This window comes from Amphiprion ocellaris, chromosome 1 (assembly GCF_022539595.1).
Source record: "Amphiprion ocellaris isolate individual 3 ecotype Okinawa chromosome 1, ASM2253959v1, whole genome shotgun sequence".
In the NCBI taxonomy this organism is placed as follows: domain Eukaryota; kingdom Metazoa; phylum Chordata; class Actinopteri; family Pomacentridae; genus Amphiprion; species Amphiprion ocellaris.
This window is the reverse complement of record NC_072766.1, coordinates 39,903,970-39,909,738: the sequence shown is the minus strand read 5'-3', so window position 1 is coordinate 39,909,738 and position 5,769 is coordinate 39,903,970.

The following is a 5,769-nucleotide window of genomic DNA, read 5'->3' as shown; positions in this document are numbered from 1 at the left end:
TTTACAACATGTTTGAAAAATCCCGTTTTTTTTTCGACATAGTATAGTAAGGCGTTTTTATTGTGCAAAAAATCATGATGACTTTTTTTTTTCAAAGAAAATCTTTCTGGAGTGTTTTTCACGCCCTCCTTTACATTATTTCATCATATGGCACGTTTTTACAACATGTTTGAAAAATCGCATTTTTTTTCGACATAGTATAGTAAGGCGTTTTTTGTGCCAAAATTCATGATGATTTTTTTTTCAAAGAGAACCTTTCTGTAGTGCTTTTCACGGCCTCCTTTACATTATTTCATCATATGGCATGTTTTTACAACATGTTGAAAAATCACATTTTTTTTCGACACAGTATACTATGTCGTTTTTTTTGTGCCAAAATTCATGATGATTTTTTTTTCATAGAGAACCTTTCTGGAGTGTTTTTCACAGCCTGCTTTACATTATTTCATCATATGGCATGTTTTTACAACATGTTGAAAAATCACATTTTTTTTCGACATAGTATACTATGTCGTTTTTTTTGTGCCAAAATTCATGATGATTTTTTTTTCAAAGAGAACCTTTCTGGAGTGTTTTTCACAGCCTCCTTTACATTATTTGGTGTCAAACTCATTTTAGTTCAGGTTCCACATTCAGCTCAATTTGATCTCCAGTAAATTCTCAGCATAATAACCTATAAATAATATAGACAATTCCAAATGTTTCCTTTGTTTTAGTGCAAAAAAGTACATTCTGGAAATGTTCACATTTAAGGAATTATCTTTTTACAAAACATTATGAACAACCTGAAATTTGTTCAGAAAAATAAATTAAAATTCAACATTATGTCTCAGTTTATCATTCACAGATTACAACTTACAGATCACAGTGTATCTACAAAAAGACAAAACATTTAGGCAAAGGCATCTTCAACTGAATGATGTAGTATTTTACATTTAAAAAGACAAAAAACAACAAAAACAAGACACGTTACAAAAATGAGACAAAACAACCAAAAATGAGACAAATGACACAAAACAAAACAAAAAGACAAAAAATGTGACAAAAATGGACAAACAACACAAACGAGACAAAAAATGACAAAAGTGAGAAACAATACGACAAAAACATGAGATAAACGATAAAAATCAGACAAAAAAAACAGACAAAAAAAACAGCAAAAACAAGACAAACTATTACAAAAATGAGCCACAAAATGACAAAATAACAAGTAATCTTCTACTGCACTTTATGATCAAACAACTTGTTATGGTCTAGAAATTATTTTAAATTTATAGTTTTACAAATTGCAGTTAATGTCCGTTCTGTAATTTTTGGGGGCCGGATTGGACCCTTTGGTGGGCCGGTTCTGGCCCGCGGGCCGCATGTTTGACACCTCTGATTTAAAGCAATGTATTGAGGGTCACATTGAAGATGACTCTCACTAAATCAGCTAATTATTTATCAAAAATTCCATCAATTTGTCACACAAAACACAGACTGCAATAAAAATCTGACACACAAGAGCACAGAAAGAAAAATGCGGTGATTTTCTACATGAAAATAAGAACTTATGAACTTAGCTGCCACTTACTGTAATCACAGCTATAGTCAATTAACAACTCCACATTTTACAAGATGAGAATTGACTCTGAAACCACAGTGATCCATTAAGCAACAGATTTCTCTCAAAGCGGGTTGTGTAATGGGCTTTTCTGAAGAGCGGAGGTGTAATTAAGAGCAACAACGACATCTGTTTTCCATTCAGGCGTTCTTGTTACAGAGCTGGCTGTGAACAACTCTCTCTGACTCTTAAACGGAAGAAAAGACATCGTTAATTTTATTAATTACATCATCAATTACTGCTGCGTGTCCAAAATTGGTAGACTAATTGTGAGCAGGGTTTGGATTTGTACTTTGTACTCTGGCAAAGTGACAAAACAAAGCAGACTCCAGACTATGAGTGTGCACGAAAGCAAGAGTCTGCTGTTGATTTACATAATTATCCCACAATGCAATGCAAAAAAAATAGACGAGCATCAGGAGTTTTTCAGAATGCAGAGATACTGAACTTTTGGGAGACATTTTGCTGTTCTGTACATGCAAGTTGCAAATTAAAGTCACAATTAGATTAACAGTAGACCACAATTCAACTGGCTAATGAGAACACATCTCCCCTGTACAGTTAAATAAACTTGATCCCAAGATACCTGACCTATGCTATAAGCAATATTGACCAGGGTACACTGTGTCATTGTCTGTGGAAATGTGAGGAGATTCAAAAATTTTGGAGTTTGGTGTTAAAATGTATCTCTCAGATGACATCTTCCCCAGTTCCTCTATGTCCTCAGGTTTACATCTTAGGTATTTACCCAGACAACATTTATTATGAGAAATGTACTCTGAACTCTGCTCAGTACTTGTGTTTATCTACATTTTGATTATTTATTTATAAGGCTATTCTTGTCATGGGATGTTTTTAGTTATCAGTATCTTCATGTTTAACCATTTTTTTCCTCATTTGATTATTGTTTTTGATGCTGCCATATGTTCATGTTGGGAGACATGGGAGACAGATTCTGTTCGTACACTGTAATGTACACACATGGACAAAATTGTTGGTACCCCTCGGTTAATGAAAGAAAAACCCACAATGGTCACAGAAATAACTTGAATCTGACAAAAGTAATAATAAATAAAAATTCTACGAAAATTAACAATGAAAATCAGACATTGCTTTTGAACCGTGGTTTAATAGAATTATTTTAAAAAATAAACTCATGAAACAGGCCTGGACAAAAATGATGGTACCCTTAACTTAATATTGTGTTGCACAACCTTTTGAGGCAATCACTGCAATCAAACCATTTGTGTAACTGTCAGTGAGACTTCTGCACCTCTCAGCAGGTATTCTGGTCCACTCCTCATCAGCAGACTGCTCCAGTTGTCTCAGGTTTGAAGGTTCCTTCTCCAGACAGCATGTTTCAGTTCCTTCCACAGATGTTCAATAGGATTTAGATCAGGACTCATAGAAGGCAACTTCAGAATAGTCCAATGTTTTCCTCTTAGCCATTCTTGGCTGTTTTTAGCTGTGTGTTTTGGGTCATTATCCTGTTGCAAGACCCATGACCTGCGACTGAGACCAAGTTTTCTGACACTGGGCAGCACATTTCTCTCTACAATACCTTGATAGTCATGAGATTTCATTGTACCTGCACAGATTCCAGTAAGCAGGCTTGCAGAATGAACTGTCATCATGAACCTCGAGACATTTTTTGCATGCTCCCAGCCTCCTTACTGCAGCTTTTTTATTCGTTAGCTTTAGTGCTCGAAACTGTTAGCAAAAGTAGAGCCTTCCTTTGTGCTTTCCATCACCACAGACTACACAAACTAGATTGTCGTTGTCTGCTTTTGTAGATCTGGTTCTGGCATGTCTTGGTTCAATCCTAGTTTCGTTTTTACCTGGTTCTTCCTGCCTCAGCTGCTCATATATGCTTTCCTGTTCTTTGAGGAACGTTAAGAGACTATCGAAGCGCTTCTCTGGTGTCACAGCATTCCTCCTGTCAGCAGCATAAACCCACCATTCCTTCTTGAAGTGTTCTGGAAGTTTGCTTTCAATGGATTTTGTCACCAGTGGGTTTTTAATGGCACCTGTTTCTCCAAGGTCACTCAGATCCTGAAGTGCCTTTTCCACAGCTTGAATTAATTCCATTATTTTCCGTGGCTGATGACCTTTCACAGCTGGCATTTTCTGTAGGTCTTTCACAACTTCAATAGCAATTGATGTTTGGTTGCCAAAGCGGTTCTCCAGGACACGAAAGATGTCATCAGCTGTGCTGTAGGATGTGAGCCGAAGGTCTCTTGATCTTCCTCATCCTCAATACTGTCCAGTAATTGGAACTTTTTCCACTTCTTTTGAGCCAGTGGGTTCACCTTGGTTCTGCAGTGCTTCCCAGTCCCTTCTCCACTTATGGAAATCGCGCCAGTTCCCTGCAAACCTGGGAAGGGCCACAGGTCTTAACCGGATGGTTGGCACTGGATAACTGAAAGCACTGCTGCTCTGTGTCCGTCGTTCAGCCTCGTCTTTAACCCTTGTATGGATGAAATCGGCCTTTCTGGAGACTAATTTTGGGACAGAGAGTTCCAGCTCCCTTAAGCAACTCTGGAAAGCCTGCTGCTCGTCTGGGGGAACCCAACGTTTCCACCGGCTATACACCTCCTTTGCAGTCTTCACTAGCTCCTGCAGGTGAGTGAGTCTAAAATCATATGCCTCCTCATTCCCATCAGGTCGTGTCGCAGCAGTGAGATGACACGCAGCCTCAGCTGCCTGTATCGCAGTGGGTAGTTCAGCATTCCCAAAGTTAGTCCACAGTCTCCTGGATGAGCACTTTGACCTCCTTGAGTTTCATCTCACATTCTTTCACAGTCTTTTCTATGTCGGCTCTCTGCTGCTCGGTCAACACAGCTCCTCCACTTGTGTCAGGTGCCGCCTCTAGCTCTGCGATAAGCCCGGCCTCCACATCATCATTGGATTCCATGACTTCCTCTGCCTCTATTGTGAGTTTATTGAAACTGTCTCTGAGCTCCTCTTCAGACATGTCTCTGTAGGTCCTCATAATGCTGTTAACAACACAAGAAAACAGTCTTTTCGCTGATTTGAGTTCTTGACCAGCCATGCTTATATCCAGTTCAGATTCTTCCTCCAATGAAGTAATAAAAGGCACTTTAATACGCTTTAGGTTGTCCTTTTCAGGATTCCAGATTGGACCTCAGCTCCCGCGTCCTGGATCTTCAATACTGCGCTACTGCAGCGGTTTTTTACTGTCAAGTGTTCTTCCACTTTCAATGACGCGTGAATATCATTGATGATTTTTGAGGGTTTGTGTGCAGTTTCCCCACTTGAAAAAGGATCTTTCATCTACCCAGGTTGTGAGCTGGACTCCACTCATGAGTCAGACAGTTGCTCTCTTTTCTTTCTCTTTTATTTTGCAATGGTCGCAAAGTAATGGAATACAAAGATGGCAACTTAGTTGATAGGGTTAGTTGATAGGGTTAGGTGAAAAACCTTTAAACAAAACACAAAAGAAAAATGTTCACAATATTGCATTCAGCAGATAGTAACAGCCATTCCCCATGTACAATTTCACCTCATTAGTAAATGCTGCTCAGTTTATGTTTGTTAACCTCAACATCAAATAACTGAAGCAACAAATCATGGCATGACCAATTTTCAAACAAATCCTATGCCACACATGAATTTACCTGCATTTTAAAGAGTTGATTTTAATCACATTTTAACAAATTTTACTCAACATTTCTATCAGACTTTTAAAACTATTTTTATACTTTCTAATTCATATTTTTAAAATTATCTAAAGTGCATAAAGTGACTTTTAAAGTGCATTCCGTTCCAGATCCAATAAATAAACAAATAGAATAAAGTGCATAGTACAAACCCACCATTACAAACAGAATGAATTAACTGTTTTTTTTTACCTTAACTGGAAAACCTCTAATTAGCACCAATTAGCCTGCAATCTTATTTTCAACTGAGCAATTACAAACACACAGCAATAATTGGCATACAGACATCAGAAAGTTAACAACCAGCCGCTCCGTGGCTAATGCTAATGCTAAAGCTAAAGCTAACACGTTCTGCAGCGGCTCACATCTGCAGGTTAAACAGTCTCCCAGATCTTTCATGGTTCTGCTCTTACCGGCTGCTACCTGGATTTCTGTAGATGAAGCAGTCCTGCACAGTTTGCCGCTGATCATCACGCTCACAGCCAC